The sequence below is a fragment of the Bombina bombina genome, chromosome 6, assembly GCF_027579735.1.
Source record: "Bombina bombina isolate aBomBom1 chromosome 6, aBomBom1.pri, whole genome shotgun sequence".
In the NCBI taxonomy this organism is placed as follows: Eukaryota; Metazoa; Chordata; class Amphibia; order Anura; family Bombinatoridae; genus Bombina; species Bombina bombina.
Window position 1 is genome coordinate 521,147,135 of NC_069504.1, and position 26,739 is coordinate 521,173,873.

The 26,739-nt window shown below is 41.9% G+C and overlaps 1 protein-coding gene across 2 annotated transcripts in view; it reads right to left on the reverse strand.

Moving 5' to 3' along the window:
• TM6SF1 (transmembrane 6 superfamily member 1) overlaps positions 1-26,739 on the reverse strand; it is a 189,901-nt gene that overhangs the window by 134,445 nt on the left and 28,717 nt on the right. The gene's annotated exons all lie outside the window — the stretch shown is intronic.

Here is a 26,739-nt window from a genome sequence, read left to right on the forward strand (position 1 = left end):
ATGTAACAGCCCTTTCAGAGACAAAGGAGAGATCATATTTTGTTCCATCAGTGAAATAGATAATACATCTTTCCCTGTGAGCCAATCACAGGCAATTTTAAACTAGATATGAGCGATTATAGAGGAAAGATGTATTATCTATTATAGAGGAAATCCCAGCACCCCCATTCTCTCTTCTGCATCAGTTTACCAAGAGCTATTCAAGCTTCCCCCCCCCCTTTCCAGAAACATTGAACACATTGAGCAAAACTTCTTTATGCCCTTCTCTCTGATAAATAATGGCAGATTCTGACACAGGAACAGAATTTTTGGTAGGATAATCATTTTCTTGTAGTTTAGATCGTAACAATCTGCCAGATTTTTACTTAAAATGATACCAAGATATTTGATCTGATCTTTGACCTCTTTAAAGGGTGTCTTAGTTACACTCCCAACGGTTTTATGTAGCCACAAAATTTCTCATTTTGATAGATTGATCTTGTATCCTGAAAAGGTACTCAAATCTCGTATGATTTCCAATAGAATAGGAATATTCTTTCTAGAATCCCCAATAAATACCAATAGGTCATCTGCATAAAGTGATAACACTACCTTTCTGCCTCCTAATATTAAGCCTTTCAGTTCCTTCCTTAAAAGAGTTGCTCTATTGCCAAATTAAACAATAAAAGGTGAGAGCGGGCATCCCTGTCTCGTACCTTTCATAATCTTAATTGTAGAAGATCTTTGACTGTTAATTGAAGGAACCAAAGTTGGGTTGCTGTAAATGGTCTTAATAAAGTCTGCGAATTGTCCCGTGAACCCAAAGTTGTCAATAGATGTGAATAAGTGGTCCCATGTAATTGAGTTGAAAGCCTTCTCGGCATTGATAGTAATCATAGCAGCCTCTTTCCTTTCATTAGCTTTCCCATTATGTTTATTAACCCAATAGTGTTCAATTAAAGAGAGAACCCTTCACATATTTTTCGCAGAATTTCTTTCTGCCATAAATCCTGATTGATCTGTTTGCATTAAAGGATCTACACAATAAAAACAATAAACAGTGCAATAAGACTTGGAAAGAACGCACTGCAGTATACCTTTGAAGACAACACAAAAAGTATCAAATGAATTCCAATCAATCAGTACCAAATAAATAAATAAATAAACCAATACTCAACTAATAATCAGCAATAATGCTTAAAAGTGAAAAATAAAAATAAAAACAATGAAAAATAATGGAAAATAAAATTTTCCTATAAAGTGTATAGAAATAATGTACACTTAGCTTAGTCCCAGTCCTGTAAGTGATTAATACATCTTGATGATGAAAAACAGTCTTGATGAAACTTAAATTGTGACGATGAGTATTTTGACTTTGTGCGGAACAGCTGATAGTTCACGGGACTCCAGCTGTGTAGGTCCACAAACAGCAAGCTGTACAAGAAAGGGAGAAACACAGCGCATCCGCGATTCACAGTATAGTTTATTCTCCAAGCCAATGACACATAACAAAACAAACTTACAAGATAAAAGTGTAAAAGATGCACTTCGGCCAACTGGCCAAATTGCATAGCCTGCTGTATTCCTCGAGGGGATCCCAGAGATGCCGACCTGCAGCAACTGGTTTCAACATGCGAGAGGAGAGCTGTGTGCAAAACCTATACGCTGTTGAACGATGTCCTGACGTCTCCTATAGGTTTCTCCTCCCTATGCGTTTCATCTGATCCCAGGCAGACTTTCTCAAGGGATATCATACAAGACGGATATTCCTACCGACAGCCAGGACTAATTTAAACCTTCCCATCATCCAGGACGTCATGCAATACGTCATCCTGTTTTACATATTGTATCAACAATTTACAAAGTTATAGGACAAACAATATATCCTATTACAATAATGTAATTAATTCATAATTGAAAATAGCATTTGCACATTAAAACATAACTAGAAAAAAATAGAAGTAACATTTAAAAAAAAATGAATTAACAAATAATAAATGACTAAGAGCAATCTAATGTAAAAAGCGCACTTGCATCTATTGTTTTGTGACACATTTTATAAAAAATGAATTGGATAAGATGTCAAAGCTAGCTCTTATGTGATAATTAATAGTTTAGGACAGTGGTTCTCAACCTAAGTGACCTCAAGGCCCGGTAAGTTTTAGCCGGACCGGTCCAGGGCCCGGTAAGCATCGGGAGTGGGTTGCAGTAGGTTTGGAAGAAATTTATATATATATATATATATATATATATATATATATATATATATATATATATATATATATATATATATATATATATATATATATATATATATATATATATATATATATATATATATATACACACACACACACACACACACAGTCTCTTTCTCTCCTCCCCTCTCTCTCTTTCTCCTCCCCCCTCTCTCTTTCTCCTCCCCTCTCCTCTCTCTCCTCTCTCTCTCTCTCCTCCCCTCCCCTCTCTCTCTCTTTTTCTCTCTCTCCTCCCCTCTCTCTTTCTCTCTCTCCCTCTCTCCTCCCTCTCCCTCTCTCTCTCCTCCCCCTCTTTCTTTCTTTCTTTCTTTCTTTCTTTCTTTGTCTCTCCTCCCTCACCCACTGACACCAATGAATTATAAAATTAACCCACTATAAATCATTTATATATATTATATATGGATCCCACACCACTGAATTATCATATAATTATAATATATATATATAATTATATGATAATTCATTGGTGTCAGTGGGATATATATATACATATATATATATATATATATAGTTTACAGTTGGTTAATATTTTATAATTCATTGGTGTCAGTAGGATCTATATATTTATATATACACACACAGTTTACAAATACACATTGGTGTCCAGTGGCCACCCTAAATATATACATTGGTGTCAGTGGCCGTAATTATGTAATTGGTGTCAGTGGGCTTACTTGTGAGCCGATGCTTCACCTCTGCACGCCGCCAGCCGCTTCTACCGGTCACTCACAGTGCGCCCACCCGCCGCTACATGTTCACAGTGACACAGTGCGCAAACTGACATGCGCAGTGGCACTCTGACAGGCTAGTCCAAAATTTAGGAGATGTGTAAAGGCGGGCCTGTCAGAGCGAGTGTCTGGAGGCAATGTCGGGTCGCGGCCCACCAGCAGGGCGGCCGCGGCCCGGCTGTTGAGAAACACGGGTTTAGGATATCCCCAAAAAGTATTTCATTAATCCACACATAATAAAACTAAAATGGGGCTACTCTGTATTCATGCTTATAAGTCATATTTTAGTTATAGCTTGTTAGATATATTTTAATTCATAAACGCTTGCAAATCAAGGTCTATATTTAGACCTTTTGGTTCCAAACAATCCAAGAAATGGATCCACTTAGTTTCACATTTCCTGAGTAATAGGAGCCTTCTATTGGCACATGGACCTGGTTTGATCTGTTCTAAGACCCTGATTGTGAGATCCACAGGATTTTTATCATGGATGATATTGAAGTGATTAGAAACACTGTTTGTCATACCCTATTTTTATATTTTCAACATGTTCATACCATCTTCTTTTAATGCTCCTTTTTGTATGTCCTACGTATGTTTTTCCGCATTTACATAGAAGTTGGTACACTACATATGTAGACTGACATGTACCTCTAAAGACCAGGCTGAAAGTTTTACTTTTGTCATAGTTGCTGACTTAATTTCCTTTGATGATATGTCCACACATAATGCAACCTTTCCTACAACATTTACAGGTCCCTGCTTGTACTTTTAGCCATTTCGATTAAGCAGCTACACTATTTCTGTTATTCTTAAGTTTTGATGGAGCTATCAAACTTTTCAGATTTCTATTCTTTTTGAAGACTATTTGAGGATTATTACCTATATTGTTTTTCAGAATGGGATCTTCTGATAGTATCTCCCAAACGATACTGTGAAGCGCGGATGCGCTGTGTTTCTCTCTTCCTTTATTGTACATTAAAGGATCTAGTACAGATTTCAGTCTATTAGCGATTATCGACATCATGAGCTTGTAATCATTGTTTAACAATGAAATCAGTCTATAGGAATCAACTGATTCTGGGTTTTTATCTTTAAGTATCAGTGTAATGATTGATGCAGTAAAATAAGGAGATTGCATGTTCTTTAGCATATATTATTGATTAAAAAGAAGTTGGAGTGTTGGTGAAATAGTCTTGTAATATTTTATAGAACTCTATGGGGAGTTCATCCGGTCCTGGGGCTTTGTTTAATGCTGCTTTTTGAATTCCTTTAACAATATCTTCCTGAGTTAAAGGCACATTTAAAAAATTTAGGCCTTCTTGGGATATTTTAGGTTATCAAATTTTTCCCCAAAATGCCCTCTTATTAATGAAATTTATCTCACTTTGTGTATATAATCCCTGAGTATGGAATACGTTATTGATCTCTTTGGGTATCACATATTTTCCCTCATTGTTCTTAATGGCCTCTATGTAGTTTTTCTTTTTGCAGGCCTTTGCTAGATGGGGAGCCATTTAATGTTTTTGCCCAAGAAACTCGAGAATGCAGCTATTTAAGTTCATTCTGTTCCTTTTGGTGTAAGAAACTCTCTCTCATACTCTTAGCTTCTTGATATTTCATCCATGATCTGGTATCAGGGTGATCTATATATTTCTTACAGGTATTTCTAACCGCACAATTCAACCCAGATTCCCTGGCTTTAAATATTTTTTTCCATTTCGAAAGAATAGCTTTAATCTCGCCCTGGAAAAAGGCTTTTGCGGCCTCCCAAAATATTTAAACTTTATGCAAGTATGCCTTGTTGTTATTATAAAACTCGCCCCAGTCTCCTGAGCTCATACTGAAACTGGCTGTTACCTGGAGAAAAAAAAAAAAATATTGTTCCCCTTTCCCGAATTTTTACCATTAATTTTCAACGTAATACATGCATAATCTGAGAGATAAATATCTGTAATACCAACTTACAGGTCCATGCCAAGCATGTTTTCATTCAGCAGAAAAATTTTGATTTGGGAGAATGTTTCATGCGTCTTAGATTCACACGTAAAGGCTCTACCATCCGGATTATGTATACGCCAGATGTCTAAGATTAAGGTTTCTACAAAATGTATCGAGTAATTTAGCTTTTTTATTATATCGTCACGGGGTACCTACCTTCAATCTATCTAGTTTGGGGTGTATGTTAAAGTCTCCAACCAAGATTAAGTTTGCATCCACATACGGTAAAAGCTTGAGATATATTCTATCCCAAAATGCTATCTCCAGAAGCTTGAGATATATTCTATCCCAAAATTCTATCTCCAGTTGGTTGGCGGCATAGATGTTACACAGAATATACCTGATCTTGGCAATTTCAAATTGTACAATCATAAAACAATCTCCTTCATCTAAATCTTGAGAAATGATTTGTATATTCAGGTCTTTCTCAAAAAGACAAGCAACACCTCTCTTTCTCCGGACACATGAGATGGTGATCACTTCTCCAATCCATTTCTCTTTGAATTTATTAATTTCTTGCAAGCTCAAATGCGTCTCTTGAATGACTGCAATGTCAGTATGCAGTTTTTGAAGGTGGCTAATTACCCTTTTCATTTTAATCGGGGATGTTATTCCCCCCCACGTTCCAGGATACTATCTTTATATTTTTAGCCATCATTACATTTGATAGTCTGGTGAACAATGAAGACGCAGCTCCAAGGGCAGTACAGGGAGGCCTGAAAAGAGAGGACGCAAAGAAGAAAAAAAAAAAAAAAAAAAACCCACAAATCCCCATACAACAATAAAATTTATACATATATAATGTCTGTCCTTTCAGCCTACTAAGGGTAAAAATATCTTGCAAGTCATATTTCCTTCTCCTAACACTGTTCTCCATATTGGGTAGCTATATGGTTATATTTCAGTACTATTTCTAATTCATTTCTTTCAGCTTCTCTACATAGTCCTTTGCTTCCTGGTATGTATGTAGTAGAACAGTTTCTGAATTATAAGTAACTCTCAGTTTAGCTGGTTATACAATAGTAGCTTGAATACCCATATTAATCAATTGTGAACATAGTGGAGAGATTTGATGCCTTTTATGGAAAAGTCCTGGAATTATATAGTATTATATCCCCCTATTTTAAAAGGGATTTTTTTTTATGTATTGTCTCAATAAGTTAATTTATTAAGTATTTAATTAAAACTGTTCTTTTCCTCTCTTTATCTCTTCCCTCCTCTTTGAGGGCCCTAGTCTATTAGCTCTTTCTACTGAAATAGAATGGTTTGGTTTTTGGATCCCTAGCTCTTTTGGTTGTGTCTCTGATGCAAAGAAAATGACATCCTGGTACTCAGGAGTTTCTGATAGGCCTATAACCCTATGGTTGTTCCTACGTGACATATCCTCTAGCTCCTCAATTTTATTTTGTAAGGACTGAATTCTGACCTCCTGACTTTTTATGATTTGATCATGTGAGATCTTCTAGATCTGATATTCTGTTTTCCGCCTCTTCAACTCTGGCTAAAAATTGTCTGACTTCAGATGTTAACTCAGTTAGCTCTTTTATTAAGCTGTCAAATTGGGGTGTCATTGTCTCCATAATTTGCTTTACTAAGTTTTGGGAGTCAATCACCATTTGTGTAGTGCTAGATTCTATTGTATTGTCTAACAAGGTATCTGTTGTGTTTCTGGTTTTTATATATTTCTGTTTGGGGGCCATCCCTGGTGATTTAGATTTAATATTATGAATATATTTATCCATTCGTGTGTGAGTGGAAACTTTTGTGACAGACCAAAGTGTAGGAGAAAAAGGGGGGGGGGGGAAGAAACTATAAGAACAATAGTGCAGGTCCCCCAATGTGAATGTGACTTTTTTTATTATTATTATTATTATTTAAAAACAAACAAAACAAAAAAACAAAAACAAAAACCAAAGAAAAGAAAAACATATAAGATATAAGTGAGTTTAAATGGTGCACAGAAAATACTCTATTTTATCTCTTATAAGAAAGAGCGTGATAGTGTAGGGAAATATTTGGGACAATTACCCCACTGTTTAAACCGTTAAGGCAGTGTTTAATTCTTGTTGCCACAAGCCAAACCTACTAGCCTTATGCGTTTTCATAAACCAGAGACTGAGTATAATCTACCTTGTTTTGACCACAATATACTATTTTAAACAATTGTAGTATCTGTAAAAAATGAAGCAAACAACAGAAAAAAAGGCAAGGTAAGGGGAAGAAAAAGAAAGAAAACCAGAGAGAAAGCAGCACTCATAAGCTAAGTGACACTTCAAGTTGTTTTTCTCCTCTCCCCACTGGAATACCTAGCTTGACAGTACGTAAAGATCTACTTGTTAAGACTGTTCACTCCTGAGGGACTCAAAGAACTTGCTCCAGCCGGTATGGTTGAAAAAAATACAAGATCTCAATAATCCAGGGGCCCTGGCTAAGCTGAAGAGCAGGGTCGGAAAGGCCAAGAGTGAGCGGTCAAGATCTATAAGGGGCTTACAATTTGGCCTTTATTCAGACGGTGTATAGTGGCTAACAAAGAGGATAATCTGATATAGCAAAGCCATTGTTTAATCTTGTATGTTTGGCCCTCCACCCTCGGTATAGGTTTATAAAAAAAGTTAGTAGATGCTAAGGCCCTGTTTGTTATAGTGTGTAAGACCTTATGGGATGATTATGGGCTAGATTTATCAAAGCTGAGGCGGACAGGGGAACGTATACGCGCCCCTGTACGCCTCAGCTCGCCTGTGGCGGGGCGAAATTACCCGCAGGTAATCACCATTGCACACGAACGCAATTTTGTGCTTGCGTGCACTCCTGCCCCCTGCCCGTGCACAGCCAATCATGCGCGGGCAGGAGCTGTCAATTTTCTCAGTCGGACTAGACCGCAGAGAGATTGCATTTCACCAATTTAGGAGGAGGCGAAAAGGTTAGGGAATCGGTGGTCTGGTGACTGCTGCACGTTAAATTACGGTGAGCAAGTTCTTGTGAGAACTTGCATCTGTAGGGCTTTGATAAATGAAGCTTCTATGTGGCAACAGGATATGTTTTATTGAATATAGTTTTCCTGGGTGCTAACTAAGGGTATATGACATATTGCATGTAAGAACCCAGGGAAAGAGATAGCTAAATGGTTGTGGCTTTTATACTGTTCATAAGGTTTATTCCCAGGTCATATAAGAATCTACAGTATATATATCTGTGAAACAGGTGACCCACTGCATTTTTAATATTCTATCACTCACAGATGAAAACTCTTTAACATATTGCTGATTATCTGGTGCCACATTACATGGCTATGATATATTTTAAGTTGCAACATTTATACAGGTAACATTTATTCAGGGATCCCTGATATAGGCTCAGTTAAATTTGTTTGTTTTTTTATTGCCCTAATAAATATGAATGTGATGTATATGCTGATTTGTTCTTAAAGTGACAGTGTCTGTATTTTTGTATTTGATTGGCTAAATAGGGGGTTGCAGGATTAGGTTTACTGTAAGTGCTCTTTTTAATCAATATCTACACAGCACTCTCAGGAAGCTGCACTGTCACCAGAGTCACAGGCAGTTAACCCCAGTCAGGCCTGGGTGCAAGACCCAAACAGGGAAAATTACAAAAAAATAATACATTAATATAAACACACAGAAAAAGTCCAGCACTCACTCACAAGCTCTCAACTAAGATAAAAAGCAGCAATGGAAGAGTTAGTTACCGCATCTGGCAAAAAGTTATTTTCCCTGTTTGGGCCTTGCACCCAAGCCTGACTGGGGTTCCAATCAGCCAACTGTTCCAATCAACCAATAGAATGCGAGCTCAATCCGATTGGCTGATTGGATCAGCCAATCGGATTGAACTTCAAGCTGATTGGCTGATTCAAACAGCCAATCAGATTTTTCCTACCTTAATTCCGATTGGCTGATAGAATCCTATCAGCCAATCAGAATTGAAGGGACGCCATCTTGGATGACGTCACTTAAAGATACCGTCATTGTGTAAGAAGACTCCGGATGAAGAGGATGTCTCCGCGTCGGCTCCTTGGAAGATAGCTCCGCTCCGGATGGATGAAGATTGAAGACGCCGCCTGGATGAAGACTTCTACCGGATGAAGGACCTCTTCTGCGCACCTTGGATGAAGATTTCAGCCCGGTTGGGTGAAGATGACTCAAGGTAGGGATTTCAGGGGGTTAGTGTTAGGTTTTTTTCAGCTAGCTCAGCCCAATTGTTTCCTATGGGGGATATCGTGCACGAGCACGTTTTTCCAGCTTACCATTACCGTAGGCAACGCTGGTATTGAGGGTTGAAGTGGAGCTAAATTATGCTCAATGATCCCTTTTCTGAGGATAACGCAGCCATTCAGACACCTCTAAATACCAGCGTTGTCTTAAGGGTGCGCTGGGACAAAAAGCAGCGTTAGGACCGCAGGTCTTTACCGACAAAACTCTAAATCTAGGAGTTAGTTTTACTGAAAGGGATTCTGTTAGTGAAAATGATAATTTAATGAATGTGGTTTAGTGTTTTTTTTACTCTTTTACAGCAGTTTAAGGATCGTTTTTGTAGTTTGTTTACTCAAAATTTACACCCACTAACTTAGCAGCTTGCCTCTGTACTTCACACTAATTTATAGTCTCACTTTATTAACTCTCTGTAGCTCTGCTGTTTTATTACTTAAAAATGCAGTGGTCCCTCTCCCACCCCCTTGTGTGTGTGTGTGTATATGTCTCTGTCTCTCTCTCTCTCTCTCTAACTATCCATCTCTCTCCTTATGTGTTGTTCTCCCAATGGTCTCTATCTCTCTCTGTCTCTCTTCCTCCCCCTCTGACTCTCTCATCCCTGATGTGTCTCTCTAACCCTCTGTGTGTGATCGTCTCTCTCTCTCTAACCCTCTGTGTGTGATCGTCTCTCTCTAACCCTCTGTGTGTGATTGTGTCTCTCTCTCTCTCTCTCTCTCTCTCTCTCTCTCTCTAACCCTCTGTGTGTAATTGTGTCTCTCTCTCTATCTCTCTCTCTAACCCTATGTGTGTGATTGTGTCTCTCTCTCTAACCCTCTGTGTGTGATTGTGTCTCTCTCTTTCTCTTTCTCTCTAACCCTCTGTGTATGATTGTGTCTCTCTCTCTAACCCTCTGTGTGTGATTGTGTCTCTCTCTCTTTCTCTCTCTCTCTCTCTAACCCTCTGTGTATGATTGTGTCTCTCTCTTTCTCTCTCTCTCTCTCTAACCCTCTGTGTATGATTGTGTCTCTCTCTCTTTCTCTCTCTAACCCTCTGCGTGTGATTGTCTCTCTCTCTCTCTCTAACCCTATGTGTGTGATTGTGTCTCTCTCTCTTTCTCTCTCTCTCTAACCCTCTGTGTGTGATTGTGTCTCTCTCTCTAACCCTCTGTGTGTGATTGTGTCTCTCTCTCTCTCTAACCCTCTGTATGTGATTGTGTCTCTCTCTCTCTAACCCTCTGTATGTGATTGTGTCTCTCTCTCTCTAACCCTCTGTGTGTGATTGTGTCTCTCTCTCTAACCCTCTGTGTGTGATTGTGTCTCTCTCTCTCTCTAACCCTCTGTATGTGATTGTGTCTCTCTCTCTCTAACCCTCTGTGTGTGATTGTGTCTCTCTCTCTCTAACCCTCTGTGTGTGATTGTGTCTCTCTCTCTCTCTCTAACCCTCTGTATGTGATTGTGTCTCTCTGTCTCTAACCCTCTGTGTATGATTGTGTCTCTCTCTTTCTCTCTCTCTAACCCTCTGTGTGTGATTGTGTCTCTCTCTCTTTCTCTCTCTCTCTCTAACCCTCTGTGTATGATTGTGTCTCTCTTTCTCTCTAACCCTCTGTGTATGATTGTGTCTCTCTCTCTTTCTCTCTCTCTAACCCTCTGTGTGTGATTGTGTCTCTATCTCTCTCTCTAACCCTATGTGTGTGATTGTGTCTCTCTCTCTAACCCTCTGTGTGTGATTGTGTCTCTCTCTTTCTCTCTAACCCTCTGTGTATGATTGTGTCTCTCTATCTAACCTTCTGTGTGTGATTGTGTCTCTCTCTTTCTCTCTAACCCTCTGTGTATGATTGTCTCTCTCTCTTTCTCTCTCTCTAACCCTCTGTGTGTAATTGTGTCTCTCTCTCTTTCTCTCTCTATAACCCTATGTGTGTGATTGTGTCTCTCTCTAACCCTCTGTGTGTGATTGCGTCTCTCTCTTTCTCTCTAACCCTCTGTGTATGATTGTGTCTCTCTATCTAACCTTCTGTGTGTGATTGTGTCTCTCTCTTTCTCTCTAACCCTCTGTGTATGATTGTCTCTCTCTCTTTCTCTCTCTCTAACCCTCTGTGTGTAATTGTGTCTCTCTCTCTTTCTCTCTCTATAACCCTATGTGTGTGATTGTGTCTCTCTCTCTAACCCTCTGTGTGTGATTGCGTCTCTCTCTTTCTCTCTAACCCTCTGTGTATGATTGTGTCTCTCTATCTAACCTTCTGTGTGTGATTGTGTCTCTCTCTTTCTCTCTAACCCTCTGTGTATGATTGTCTCTCTCCCTTTCTCTCTCTCTAACCCTCTGTGTGTAATTGTGTCTCTCTCTCTTTCTCTCTCTATAACCCTATGTGTGTGATTGTGTCTCTCTCTCTAACCCTCTGTGTGTGATTGCGTCTCTCTCTTTCTCTCTAACCCTCTGTGTATGATTGTGTCTCTCTCTCTAACCCTCTGTGTGTGATTGTGTCTCTCTCTTTCTCTCTAACCCTCTGTGTATGATTATGTCTCTCTCTCTTTCTCTCTCTCTAACCCTCTGTGTGTGATTGTGTCTCTCTCTCTAACCCTCTGTGTATGATTGTGTCTCTCTCTTTCTCTCTCTCTAACCCTCTGTGTGTGATTTTGTCTCTCTTTCTCTCTAACCCTCTGTGTATGATTGTGTCTCTCTCTCTTTCTCTCTCTCTAACCCTCTGTGTGTGATTGTGTCTCTCTCTCTAACCCTCTGTGTATGATTGTGTGTCTCTCTCTCTTTCTCTCTCTCTAACCCTATGTGTGTGATTGTGTCTCTCTCTCTAACCCTCTGTGTGTAATTGTGTCTCTCTCTCTTTCTCTCTCTCTAACCCTATGTGTGTGATTGTGTGTCTCTCTCTCTAACCCTCTGTGTGTGATTGTGTCTCTCTCTTTCTCTCTAACCCTCTGTGTATGATTGTGTCTCTCTCTCTCTCTTTCTCTAACCCTATGTGTGTAATTGTGTCTCTCTCTCTAACCCTCTGTGTGTGATTGTGTGTCTCTCTCTTTCTCTATCTCTCTAACCCTCTGTGTATGATTGTGTCTCTCTCTTTCTCTCTAACCCTCTGTGTATGATTGTGTCTCTCTCTCTCTTTCTCTCTCTCTAACCCTCTGTGTGTGATTGTGTCTCTCTCTCTAACCCTCTGTGTATGATTGTGTGTCTCTCTCTCTTTCTCTCTCTCTAACCCTATGTGTGTGATTGTGTCTCTCTCTCTAACCCTCTGTGTGTAATTGTGTCTCTCTCTCTTTCTCTCTCTCTAACCCTATGTGTGTGATTGTGTCTCTCTCTTTCTCTCTGTCTCTCTAACCCTCTGTGTATGATTGTGTCTCTCTCTCTTTCTCTCTCTAACCCTCTGTGTGTGATTGTGTCTCTCTCTCTCCAACCCTCTGTGTGTGATTGTGTCTCTCTCTCTTTCTCTCTCTCTCTCTCTCTCTCTAACCCTCTGTGTGTGATTGTGTCTCTCTCTCTAACCCTGTGTGTGTGATTGTGTCTCTCTCTCTTTCTCTCTCTCTCTAACCTTCTGTGTGTGATTGTGTCTCTCTCTCTATATCTCTCTCTAACCCTATGTGTGTGATTGTGTCTCTCTCTCTAACCCTCTGTGTGTGATTGTGTCTCTCTCTAACCCTCTGTGTATGATTGTGTCTCTCTCTCTTTCTCTCTCTAACCCTCTGTGTGTGATTGTGTCTCTCTCTCTCTAACCCTATGTGTGTGATTGTGTCTCTCTCTCTCTAACCCTGTGTGTGTGATTGTGTCTCTCTCTCTAACCCTCTGTGTGTGATTGTGTCTCTCTCTCTCTAGCCCTCTGTGTGTGATTGTGTCTCTCTCTCTCTAACCCTCTGTGTGTTATTGTGTCTCTCTTTCTCTCTCTCTCTAACCCTATGTGTGTCATTGTGTCTCTCTCTCTAACCCTCTGTGTGTGATTGTGTCTCTCTCTCTCTTTCTCTTTCTCTCTAACCCTCTGTGTATGATTGTGTCTCTCTCTTTCTCTCTAACCCTCTGTGTATGATTGTGTCTCTCTCTCTTTCTCTCTCTCTAACCCTCTGTGTGTGATTGTGTCTCTCTTTCTCTCTAACCCTCTGTGTATGATTGTGTCTCTCTCTCTAACCCTATGTGTGTGATTGTGTCTCTCTCTCTAACCCTCTGTGTGTGATTGTGTCTCTCTCTTTCTCTCTAACCTTCTGTGTGTGATTGTGTCTCTCTCTCTAACCTTCTGTGTGTGATTGTGTCTCTCTCTTTCTCTCTAACCCTCTGTGTATGATTGTGTCTCTCTCTCTTTCTCTCTCTCTAACCCTCTGTGTGTAATTGTGTCTCTCTCTCTTTCTCTCTCTATAACCCTATGTGTGTGATTGTGTCTCTCTCTCTAATCCTCTGTGTGTGATTGTGTCTCTCTCTTTCTCTCTAACCCTCTGTGTATGATTGTGTCTCTCTCTCTAACCCTCTGTGTGTGACTGTGTCTCTCTCTCTTTCTCTCTCTCTAACCCTCTGTGTGTGATTGTGTCTCTCTCTTTAACCCTATGTGTGTGATTGTGTCTCTCTCTCTAACCCTCTGTGTATGATTGTGTCTCTCTCTTTCTCTCTCTCTAACCCTCTGTGTGTGATTTTGTCTCTCTCTCTTTCTCTCTCTATAACCTTATGTGTGTGATTGTGTCTCTCTCTCTAACCCTCTGTGTGTGATTGCGTCTCTCTCTTTCTCTCTAACCCTCTGTGTATGATTGTGTCTCTCTCTCTAACCCTCTGTGTGTGATTGTGTCTCTCTCTTTCTCTCTAACCCTCTGTGTATGATTGTGTCTCTCTCTCTTTCTCTCTCTCTAACCCTCTGTGTGTGATTGTGTCTCTCTCTCTAACCCTCTGTGTATGATTGTGTCTCTCTCTTTCTCTCTCTCTAACCCTCTGTGTGTGATTTTGTCTCTCTTTCTCTCTAACCCTCTGTGTATGATTGGGTCTCTCTCTCTTTCTCTCTCTCTAACCCTATGTGTGTGATTGTGTGTCTCTCTCTCTAACCCTCTGTGTGTGATTGTGTCTCTCTCTTTCTCTCTAACCCTCTGTGTATGATTGTGTCTCTCTCTCTTTCTCTAACCCTATGTGTGTAATTGTGTCTCTCTCTCTAACCCTCTGTGTGTGATTGTGTGTCTCTCTCTTTCTCTATCTCTCTAACCCTCTGTGTATGATTGTGTCTCTCTCTTTCTCTCTAACCCTCTGTGTATGATTGTGTCTCTCTCTCTCTTTCTCTCTCTCTAACCCTCTGTGTGTGATTGTGTCTCTCTCTCTAACCCTCTGTGTATGATTGTGTGTCTCTCTCTCTTTCTCTCTCTCTAACCCTATGTGTGTGATTGTGTCTCTCTCTCTAACCCTCTGTGTGTAATTGTGTCTCTCTCTCTTTCTCTCTCTCTAACCCTATGTGTGTGATTGTGTCTCTCTCTTTCTCTCTGTCTCTCTAACCCTCTGTGTATGATTGTGTCTCTCTCTTTCTCTCTCTAACCCTCTGTGTGTGATTGTGTCTCTCTCTCTCTAACCCTCTGTGTGTGATTGTGTCTCTCTCTCTCTAACCCTCTGTGTGTGATTGTGTCTCTCTCTCTTTCTCTCTCTCTCTCTCTCTCTCTCTCTAACCCTCTGTGTGTGATTGTGTCTCTCTCTCTAACCCTGTGTGTGTGATTGTGTCTCTCTCTCTTTCTCTCTCTCTCTCTAACCTTCTGTGTGTGATTGTGTCTCTCTCTCTATATCTCTCTCTAACCCTATGTGTGTGATTGTGTCTCTCTCTCTAACCCTCTGTGTGTGATTGTGTCTCTCTCTAACCCTCTGTGTATGATTGTGTCTCTCTCTCTTTCTCTCTCTAACCCTCTGTGTGTGATTGTGTCTCTCTCTCTCTAACCCTATGTGTGTGATTGTGTCTCTCTCTCTCTAACCCTATGTGTGTGATTGTGTCTCTCTCTCTCTAACCCTCTGTGTGTGATTGTGTCTCTCTCTCTCTAGCCCTCTGTGTGTGATTGTGTCTCTCTCTCTCTAACCCTCTGTGTGTTATTGTGTCTCTCTCTCTAACCCTCTGTGTGTGATTGTGTCTCTTTCTTTCTCTCTAACCCTCTGTGTATGATTGTGTCTCTCTCTCCAACCCTCTGTGTGTGATTGTGTCTCTCTCTTTCTCTCTAACCCTCTGTGTATGATTGTGTCTCTCTCTCTTTCTCTCTCTCTAACCCTCTGTGTGTAATTGTGTCTCTCTTTCTCTCTCTCTAACCCTATGTGTGTCATTGTGTCTCTCTCTCTAACCCTCTGTGTGTGATTGTGTCTCTCTCTCTTTCTCTCTCTCTCTAACCCTCTGTGTATGATTGTGTGTCTCTCTTTCTCTCTAACCCTCTGTGTATGATTGTGTCTCTCTCTCTCTTTCTCTCTCTCTAACCCTCTGTGTGTGATTGTGTCTCTCTCTCTAACTCTCTCTCTAACCCTATGTGTGTGATTGTGTCTCTCTCTCTAACCCTCTGTGTGTGATTGTGTCTCTCTCTTTCTCTCTAACCTTCTGTGTGTGATTGTGTCTCTCTCTCTAACCTTCTGTGTGTGATTGTGTCTCTCTCTTTCTCTCTAACCCTCTGTGTATGATTGTGTCTCTCTCTCTTTCTCTCTCTCTAACCCTCTGTGTGTAATTGTGTCTCTCTCTCTTTCTCTCTCTATAACCCTATGTTTGTGATTGTGTCTCTCTCTCTAATCCTCTGTGTGTGATTGTGTCTCTCTCTTTCTCTCTAACCCTCTGTGTATGATTGTGTCTCTCTCTCTTTCTCTCTCTCTAACCCTCTGTGTGTGATTGTGTCTCTCTCTTTAACCCTATGTGTGTGATTGTGTCTCTCTCTTTCTCTCTCTCTAACCCTCTGTGTGTGATTTTGTCTCTCTTTCTCTCTAACCCTCTGTGTATGATTGTGTCTCTCTCTCTTTCTCTCTAACCCTATGTGTGTGATTGTGTGTCTCTCTCTCTAGCCCTCTGTGTGTGATTGTGTCTCTCTCTTTCTCTCTAACCCTCTGTGTATGATTGTGTCTCTCTCTCTTTCTCTCTCTCTAACCCTATGTGTGTAATTGTGTCTCTCTCTCTAACCCTCTGTGTGTGATTGTGTGTCTCTCTCTTTCTCTCTCTCTCTAACCCTATGTGTATGATTGTGTCTCTCTCTTTCTCTCTAACCCTCTGTGTATGATTGTGTCTCTCTCTCTAACCCTCTGTGTATGATTGTGTGTCTCTCTCTTTCTCTCTCTCTAACCCTATGTGTGTGATTGTGTCTCTCTCTCTAACCCTCTGTGTGTGATTGTGTCTCTCTCTTTCTCTCTCTAACCCTCTGTGTGTGATTGTGTCTCTCTCTCTCTCTAACCCTATGTGTGTGATTGTGTCTCTCTCTCTAACCCTCTGTGTGTGATTGTTTCTCTCTCTCTCTAACCCTCTGTGTGTGATTGTGTGTCTCTCTCTTTCTCTCTCTAACCCTCTGTGTATGATTGTGTCTCTCTCTTTCTCTCTAACCCTCTGTGTATGATTGTGTCTCTCTCTCTTTCTCTCTCTCTAACCCTCTGTGTACGATTGTGTCTCTCTCTCTTTCTCTCTCTCTAACCCTCTGTGTACGATTGTGTCTCTCTCTCTTTCTCTCTCTCTAACCCTATGTGTATGATTGTGTCTCTCTCGTTCTCTCTCTCTAACCCTCTGTGTGTGATTTTGTCTCTCTTTCTCTCTAACCCTCTGTGTGTGATTGTGTCTCTCTTTCTCTCTCTCTCTCTCTAACCCTATGTGTATGATTGTGTCTCTCTCTTTCTCTCTCTCTAACCCTCTGTGTGTGATTTTGTCTCTCTTTCTCTCTAACCCTCTGTGTATGATTGTGTCTCTCTCTCTAACCCTCTGTGTGTGATTGTGTCTCTCTCTTTCTCTCTAACCCTCTGTGTATGATTGTGTCTCTCTCTCTTTCTCTCTCTCTAACCCTCTGTGTATGATTGTGTCTCTCTCTTTCTCTCTCTCTAACCCTCTGTGTGTGATTTTGTCTCTCTTTCTCTCTAACCCTCTGTGTATGATTGTGTCTCTCTCTCTTTCTCTCTAACCCTATGTGTGTGATTGTGTGTCTCTCTCTCTAACCCTCTGTGTGTGATTGTGTCTCTCTCTTTCTCTCTCTCTAACCCTATGTGTGTAATTGTGTCTCTCTCTCTAACCCTCTGTGTGTGATTGTGTGTCTCTCTCTCTAACCCTCTGTGTATGATTGTGTCTCTCTCTCTTTCTCTCTCTCTAACCCTATGTGTGTAATTGTGTCTCTCTCTCTAACCCTCTGTGTGTGATTGTGTGTCTCTCTCTTTCTCTCTCTCTCTAACCCTCTGTGTATGATTGTGTCTCTCTCTCTAACCCTCTGTGTATGATTGTGTCTCTCTCTCTTTCTCTCTCTCTAACCCTATGTGTGTGATTGTGTCTCTCTCTCTAACCCTCTGTGTGTGATTGTGTCTCTCTCTTTCTCTCTCTAACCCTCTGTGTGTGATTGTGTCTCTCTCTCTCTCTAACCCTATGTGTGTGATTGTGTCTCTCTCTCTAACCCTCTATGTGTGATTGTTTCTCTCTCTCTCTAACCCTCTGTGTGTGATTGTGTGTCTCTCTCTTTCTCTCTCTCTCTAACCCTCTGTGTATGATTGTGTCTCTCTCTTTCTCTCTAACCCTCTGTGTATGATTGTGTCTCTCTCTCTTTCTCTCTCTCTAACCCTCTGTGTACGATTGTGTCTCTCTCTCTCTTTCTTTCTCTCTAACCCTCTGTGTACGATTGTGTCTCTCTCTCTTTCTCTCTCTCTAACCCTATGTGTATGATTGTGTCTCTCTCTTTCTCTCTCTCTAACCCTCTGTGTGTGATTTTGTCTCTCTTTCTCTCTAACCCTCTGTGTGTGATTGTGTCTCTCTCTCTTTCTCTCTCTCTCTCTCTCTCTCTCTCTAACCCTCTGTGTGTGATTGTGTCTCTCTCTCTCTCTCTCTCTCTCTCTCTCTCTAACCCTCTGTGTGTGATTGTTTCTCTTTCTCTCTCTCTAACCCTCTGTGTGTGATTGTTTCTCTCTCTCTCTAGCCCTCTGTGTGTGATTGTGTGTCTCTCTCTTTCTCTCTCTCTCTAACCCTCTGTGTATGATTGTGTCTCTCTTTCTCTCTAACCCTCTGTGTATGATTGTGTCTCTCTCTCTTTCTCTCTCTCTAACCCTCTGTGTGTGATTGTGTGTCTCTCTCTAACCCTCTGTGTATGATTGTGTCTCTTTCTTTCTCTCTCTCTAACCCTATGTGTGTGATTGTGTCTCTCTCTTTCTCTCTGTCTCTCTAACCCTCTGTGTATGATTGTGTCTCTCTCTCTTTCTCTCTCTAACCCTCTGTGTGTGATTGTGTCTCTCTCTCTCTAACCCTCTGTGTGCGATTGTTTCTCTTTCTCTCTCTCTAACCCTCTGTGTGTGATTGTTTCTCTCTCTCTCTAGCCCTCTGTGTGTGATTGTGTGTCTCTCTCTTTCTCTCTCTCTCTAACCCTCTGTGTATGATTGTGTCTCTCTCTCTCTCTCTAACCCTCTGTGCATGATTGTGTCTCTCTCTCTTTCTCTCTCTCTAACCCTCTGTGTGTGATTGTGTCTCTCTCTCTAACCCTCTGTGTATGATTGTGTCTCTCTCTTTCTCTCTCTCTAACCCTCTGTGTGTGATTTTGTCTCTCTTTCTCTCTAACCCTCTGTGTGTGATTGTGTCTCTCTCTCTTTCTCTCTCTCTAACCCTCTGTGTGTGATTGTTTCTCTCTTTCTCTCTCTCTCTAACCCTCTGTGTGTGATTGTGTCTCTCTCTCTTTCTCTCTCTCTCTAACCCTCTGTGTGTGATTGTGTCTCTCTCTCTTTCTCTCTCTCTCTCTCTAACCCTCTGTGTGTGATTGTGTCTCTATCTCTCTCTAACCCTCTGTGTGTGATTGTGTCTCTCTCTTTCTCTCTCTCTAACCCTCTGTGTGTGATTGTTTCTCTCTCTCTCTAACCCTCTGTGTGTGATTGCGTCTCTCTCTCTAACCCTCAGTGTGTGATTGTGTCTCTCTCTTTCTCTAACCCTCAGTGTGTGATTGTGTCTCTCTCTTTCTCTTTCTCTAACCCTCTGTGTGTGATTGTGTCTCTCTCTCTAACCCTCTGTGTATGATTGTGTCTCTCTCTCTAACCCTCTGTGTATGATTGTGTCTCTCTCTCTAACCCTCAGTGTGTGATTGTGTCTCTCTCTTTCTCTAACCCTCAGTGTGTGATTGTCTCTCTCTCTTTCTCTCTCTCTAAACCCTCTGTGTGCGATTGTGTCTCTCTCTTTCTCTAACCCTCTGTGTATGATTGTGTCTCTCTCTCTAACCCTCTGTGTGTGATTGTGTGTCTCTCTCTCTTTCTCTCTCTCTAACCCTCTGTGTGTGATTGTGTCTCTCTCTTTCTCTCTCTCTAACCCTCTGTGTATGATTGTGTCTCTCTCTGTTTCTCCATCTCTCTAACCCTCTGTGTGTGATTGTGTCTCTCCCTTTCTCTAACCCTGTGTATGATTGTGTCTCTCTCTCTCTCTCTCTCTAACCCTGTGTGTGTGATTGTGTGTCTCTCTCTCTCTTTCTCTAACCCTCTGTGTGTGATTGTGTGTCTCTCTAACCCTCTGTGTGTGATTGGGTCTCTCTCTCTAACCCTCTGTGTATGATTGTGTCTCTTTCTCTCTCTCTAACCCTCTGTGTGTGATTGTCTCTCTCTCTCTCTAACCCTCTGTGTGTGATTGTGTCTCTCTCTCTTTCTCTCTCTCTAACCCTCTGTGTGTGATTGTGTCTCTCTCTTTCTCTAACCCTGTGTATGATTGTGTCTCTCTCTCTCTCTTTCTCTCTCTCTAACCCTGTGTGTGTGATTGTGTCTCTCTCTCTCTAACCCTCTGTATGTGATTGTGTGTCTCTCTAACCCTCTGTGTGTGATTGTGTGTCTTTCTCTCTCTCTCTCTAACCCTCTGTGTGTCATTGTCTCTCTCTTTCTCTCTAACCCTCTGTGTGTGATTGTGTCTCTCTTTCTCTCGAACCCTCTGTGTGTGTGATTGTGTCTCTCTCTCTAACCCTCTGTGTGTGATTGTGTCTCTCTCTCTTTCTCTCTCTCTAACCCTCTGTGTGTGATTGTGTCTCTTTCTCTCTCTCTCTCTCTCTCTCTCTAACCCTCTGTGTGCGATTGTCTCTCTCTCTAACCCTCTGTGTGTGATTGCGTCTCTCTCTCTAACCCTCAGTGTGTGATTGTGTCTCTCTCTTTCTCTAACCCTCAGTGTGTGATTGTCTCTCTCTCTCTCTCTAACCCTCTGTGTGTGATTGTCTCTCTCTCTTTCTCTCTCTCTAACCCTCTGTGTGTGATTGTGTCTCTCTCTTTCTCTCTCTCTCTAACCCTCTGTGTGTGATTGTGTCTCTCTTTCTCTCTCTCTAACCCTCTGTGTGTGATTGTGTCTCTCTCTCTCTAAACCTCTGCGTGTGATTGTGTCTCTCTTTCTCTCTCTCTCGAACCCTCTGTGTGTAACTGTGTCTCTCTAACCCTCTGTGTGTGATTGTGTGTGTCTCTCTAACCCTCTGCGTGTGATTGTGTCTCTCTTTCTCTAACCCTCTGTGTATGACTGTGTCTCTTTCTCTCTAACCCTCTGTGTATGATCGTGTCTCTCTCTTTCTCTCTCTCTAACCCTCTGTGTGTGATTGTGTCTCTCTCTCTAACCCTCTGTGTATGACTGTGTCTCTCTTTCTCTCTAACCCTCTGTGTGTGATTGTGTCTCTCTCTCTATTTCTCTCTAACCCTCTCTGTGTGTGATTGTGTGTCTCTCTCTCTTTCTCACTCTCTCTAAACCTCTGTGTGCGATTGTGTGTCTCTCTCTCTTTCTCTCTCTAACCCTCTGTGTGTGATTGTGTCTCTCTCTTTCTCTCTCTCTAACCCTCTGTGTGTGATTGTGTCTCTCTCTCTATTTCTCTCTAACCCTCTGTGTGTGATTGTGTCTCTTTCTCTCTCTCTAACCCTCTGTGTGTGATTGTGTCTCTTTCTCTCTCTCTAACCCTCTGTGTGTGATTGTGTCTCTCTCTCTCTATTTCTCTCTAACCCTCTGTGTGTGATTGTGTCTCTCTCTCTTTCTCTAACTCTCTGTGTGCGATTGTGTCTCTCTCTCTCTAACCCTCTGTGTGTGATTGTGTCTCTCTCTCTAACCCTCTGTGTGTGATTGTGTCTCTCTCTCTAACCCTCTGTGTGTGATTGTGTCTCTCTCTCTAACCCTCTGTGTGTGATTGTGTCTCTATCTTTCTCTCTCCCTCTCTAACCCTCTGTGTGTGATTGTGTCTCTCTCTTTCTCTCTCTCTGGAACCCTCTGTGTGTGACTGTGTCTCTCTAACCCTCTGTGTGTGATTGTGTCTCTCTTTCTCTCTCTCTAATCCTCTGTGTGTGATTGTGTCTCTCTTTCTCTCTCTCTCTAACCCTCTGTGTGTGATTGTGTCTTTCTCTCTCTTTCTCACTCTCTCTAACCCTCTGTGTGTGATTGTTTCACTCTCTCATTCTCTCTCTCTAACCCTCTGTGTGTGATTGTGTCTCTCTCTCTCTAACCATCTGTGTGTGATTGTGTCTTTCTCTTTCTCTCTCTCTCTAACCCTCTGTGTGTGATTGTGTGTCTCTCTCTCTCTCTAACCCTCTGTGTGTGATTGTGTCTCTCTCTCTCTCTCTAACCCTCTGTCTGTGATTGTGTCTCTCTCTCTCTCTAACCTTGTGTGTGATTGTGTCTCTCTCTCTTTCTCCAACTCTCTGTGTGCGATTGTGTCTCTCTCTCTCTTTCTCTAACCCTCTGTGTGTGATTGTGCCTCTCTCTCTAACCCTCTGTGTGTGATTGTGTCTCTCTCTCTAACCCTCTGTGTGTGATTGTGTCTCTATCTTTCTCTCTCTCTAACCCTCTGTGTGTGATTGTGTCTCTCTCTCTCTAACCCTCTGTGTGTGATTGTGTCTCTCTCTTTCTCTCTCTCTGGAACCCTCTGTGTGTGACTGTGTCTCTCTAACCCTCTGTGTGTGATTATGTCTCTCTTTCTCTCTCTCTAACCCTCTGTGTATGATTGTGTGTCTCTCTCTTTCTCTCTCTCTAATCCTCTGTGTGTGATTGTGTCTCTCTTTCTCTCTCTCCCTAACCCTCTGTGTGTGATTGTGTCTTTCTCTCTCTTTCTCACTCTCTCTAACCCTCTGTGTGTGATTGTTTCACTCTCTCATTCTCTCTCTCTAACCCTCTGTGTGATTGTGTCTCTCTCTCTCTCTCTAACCATCTGTGTGTGATTGTGTCTCTCTCTCTCTAACCATCTGTGTGTGATTGTGTCTTTCTCTCTCTTTCTCTCTCTCTCTAACCCTCTGTGTGTGATTGTGTCTCTCTCTCTCTAACCCTCTGTGTGTGATTGTGTCTCTCTCTCATTCTCTCTCTCTAACCCTCTGTGTGTGATTGTGTCTCTCTCTCTCTAACCCTCTGTGTGTGATTGTGTCTCTCTCTTTCTCTCTCTCTGGAACCCTCTGTGTGTGACTGTGTCTCTCTAACCCTCTGTGTGTGATTATGTCTCTCTTTCTCTCTCTCTAACCCTCTGTGTATGATTGTGTGTCTCTCTCTTTCTCTCTCTCTAATCCTCTGTGTGTGATTGTGTCTCTCTTTCTCTCTCTCCCTAACCCTCTGTGTGTGATTGTGTCTTTCTCTCTCTTTCTCACTCTCTCTAACCCTCTGTGTGTGATTGTTTCACTCTCTCATTCTCTCTCTCTAACCCTCTGTGTGATTGTGTCTCTCTCTCTCTCTCTAACCATCTGTGTGTGATTGTGTCTCTCTCTCTCTCTCTCTAACCATCTGTGTGTGATTGTGTCTTTCTCTCTCTTTCTCTCTCTCTCTAACCCTCTGTGTGTGATTGTGTCTCTCTCTCTCTCTCTAACCCTCTGTGTGTGATTGTGTCTCTCTCTCATTCTCTCTCTCTAACCCTCTGTATGTGATTGTGTCTCTCTCTAACCCTCTGTGTGTGATTGTGTCTCTCTCTCTTTCTCTCTCTCTAACTCTCTGTGTGTGATTGTGTCTCTCTCTCTTTCTCTCTCTCTAACTCTCTGTGTGTGATTATGTCTCTCCCTCTTTCTCTCTCTAACCCTCTGTGTGTGATTGTGTTTCTCTCTCTCTCTAACCCTCTGTGTGTGATTGTGTCTCTCTCTAACCCTCTGTGTGATTGTGTGTCTCTCTCTCTTTCTCTAACCCTCTGTGTGTGATTGTGTCTCTCTCGCTTTCTCTAACCCTCTGTGTGTGATTGTGTCTCTTTCTCTCTCTCTAACCCTGTGTGTGTGATTGTGCCTCTCTCTCTCTTTCTCTCTAATCCTCTGTGTATGATTGTCTCTCTCTCTCTCTCTCTAACCCTCTGTGTATGATTTTGTCTCTCTCTCTAACCCTCTGTGTGTGATTGTGTCTCTCTCTCTCTCTCTAACCCTCTGTGTGTGATTGTGTGTCTCTCTCTCTAACCCTGTGTGCGATTGTGTCTCTCTCTCTCTAACCCTCTGTGTGTGATTGTGTCTCTCTCGCTTTCCCTAACCCTCTGTGTGTGATTGTGTCTCTTTCTTTCTCTCTCTCTCTCTCTCTCTCTCTCTCTCTCTAACCCTCTGTGTGTGTTTGCGTTTCTCTCTCTTGCTCTCTCTCTCTCTCTCTCTCTAACCCTCTGTGTGTGATTGTGTCTCTCTCTCTTTCTCTCTCTCTATAACCCTCTGTGTGATTGTGTCTCTCTCTTTCTCTCTCTAACCCTCTGTGTGTGATTGTGTCTCTTTCTTTCTCTCTCTCTCTAACCCTCTGTGTGTGATTGTGTCTCTCTCTTTCTCTCTCTCTCTAACCCTCTGTGTGTGATTGTGTCTCTTTCTCTCTCTCTAACCCTCTGTGTGTGATTTTGTCTCTCTCTTTCTCTCTCTCTCTAACCCTCTGTGTGTGATTGTGTCTCTTTCTCTCTCTCTAACCCTCTGTGTATGATTGTGTCTCTCTCTCTCTCTAACCCTCTGTGATTGTGTCTTTTTCTCTTTTTCTCTCTCTCTCTAACCCTCTGTGTGTGATTGTGTCTTTTTCTCTCTTTCTCTAACCCTCTGTGTGTGATTGTGTCTCTCTCTCTTGCTCTCTCTCTAACCCTGTGTGTGTGATTGTGTCTCTCTCTCTAACCCTATGTGTGTGATTGTGTCTCTCTCTCTAACCCTATGTGTGTGATTGTGTTTCTCTCTCTTGCTCTCTCTCTCTTTCTCTAACCCTCTGTATGTGATTGTGTCTCTCTCTCTTTCTCTCTCTCTCTTTCTCTAACCCTCTGTATGTGATTGTGTCTCTCTCTCTTTCTCTCTCTCTATAACCCTCTGTGTGATTGTGTCTCTCTCTTTCTCTCTCTAACCCTCTGTTTGTGATTGTGTCTCTCTCTTTCTCTCTCTCTCTAACCCTCTGTGTGTGATTGTGTCTCTTTCTCTCTCTCTCTAACCCTCTGTTTGTGATTGTGTCTCTCTCTCTCTCTCTCTAACCCTCTGTGTATGATTTGTCTCTCTCTCTTTCTCTAACCCTCTGTGTGTGATTGTGTGTGTCTCTCTCTCTCTCTCTCTCTAACCCTCTGTGTGATTGTGTCTCTCTCTTTCTCTCTCTCTCTAACCCTCTGTGTGTGATTGTGTGTGTGTCTCTCTCTAACCCTCTGTGTGTGATTGTGTATCTCTCTCTCTCTCTCTAACCCTCTGTGTGTGATTGTGTCTCTCTCTCTTTCTCTCTCTCTAGCCCTCTGTGTGTGATTGTGTCTCTCTTTCTCCAACTCTCTCTGTGTGATTGTGTCTCTTTCTCTCTCTCTCTCTAACCCTCTGTGTATGATTGTGTATGATTGGTAAGGGCTTTGTAGGTCAGAGTGAGAACTTTGAATTTAATTCTGCTGTGAATGGGGAGCCAGTGAAGGGACTCTCAGAGGGGTGCAGTGGATACAGAGCATCAGGAGAGGTGGATTAGCCTAGCAGAGGCATTTAGGATGGATTGAAGGGGAGAGAAGCGGGAGAGAGGAATGCCAGTTAGTAGGTCGTTACAGTAGTCAAATTACTAGGGAATGGATTAGCTGTTTAGTAGTTTCAGCACTCAGAAAAGGACAAAATTTAAAGATATTGCGTAGGTGGTTGCGACAGGATAAAGAGAGCGATTGGATGTGGGGTATGAAGGACAGATTGGAGTCAAGTGCAACTCCTAGGCAGCGGACTTGGGGTGATGGGGAGATAGTGGTGTCACCAACAGTGATAGTAAAGTTAGAAACTGGAGTAGAATTAGATGGGGGGAATTAGAAGAATCTCAGTCTTGGACATGTTGATTTTTAGGTGGTGAGAGGCCATCCAGGAAGAAATGCCAGATAAGCAGTCGCTGATGTGGGAAAGGACAGAAGGAGAGAGTGCAGGGGTTGATAGGTAGATCTGAATATCATCAGCATAGAGGTGATAGTTGAAGCCATAGCTACTGATAAGTTTACCCAGTGAGGAAGTAGAAATAGAGAAGAGTAGAGTAGAGGGCCTAGAACAGAGCCTTGAGGTACTCCAACAGACAGAGGCAATGGAGAGGAGGAGTCACAAGCAAATGAGACAGAAAAGGACCTATTAGAGAGATAAAAGTGGGTCCAGGAGAGGGCAATGCCACAGAGCCCAAGGGAGCTGAGAGTCCATAGGAGGAGGGTATGGTCAACAGTGTCAAAGGCAGCAGACAGGTCAAGTAAGATAAGTATAGAATAGTGGCCATTGTTTTTAACAGAAAGAAGATAGTTAGTAACCTTGGTGAGGGCAGTCTCAGTTGAGTGTTGGGCGGAAGCCAGATTGCAGGGGGTCAAGCAATGAGTTGTAGGATAGGAAGTGTGTTAGGCGATCAAAAACTAGTTTTCAGGACTTTAGAAGCTAACGGAAGTAGTGACATGGGGCGGTAGTTTGCAGGAGAATTGGGGTTGACGGAGGTTTTTTTTGAGAATGGGGGTGACCTTTGCATGTTTGAATAAATTAACTAAATTAAATATAATTACCTAAATTAAATTAGCTAAAGTACAAAAACAAACAAACACTAAATTACAGAAAATAATAAACAAATTACAGATATTTAAACTAATTACACCTAATCTAAATGCCCTATTAAAATTAAAAAAGCCCCCCAAAAATAAAAAAACCCTAGCCTAAACTAAACTACCAATAGCCCTTAAAAGAGTCTTTTGTGGGGCATTACCCCAAAGTAATCAGCTCTTTTACCTGTAAAAAAAATACAAACAACCCCCCAATAGTAAAACCCACCACCCACACATTAAACCCCCAAAATAAAATACTATCTAAAAAAACCTAAGCTCCCCATTGCCCTGAAAAGGGCATTTGGATGGGCATTGCCCTTAAAAGGGCAGTTAGCTCTTTTGCCGCCAAACCCTAACCTAAAAATAAAACCCACCCAAAACCTAACACTAACCCCCTGAAGATCAACTTACTAGGAGAAGTCTTCATCCAAGCCAGGACAAAGTCCTCAACAAAGCTGGGAGAAGTCTTCATCAAAGATGGGTGAAGTGGTCCTCCAGACAGGCAGAAGTCTTC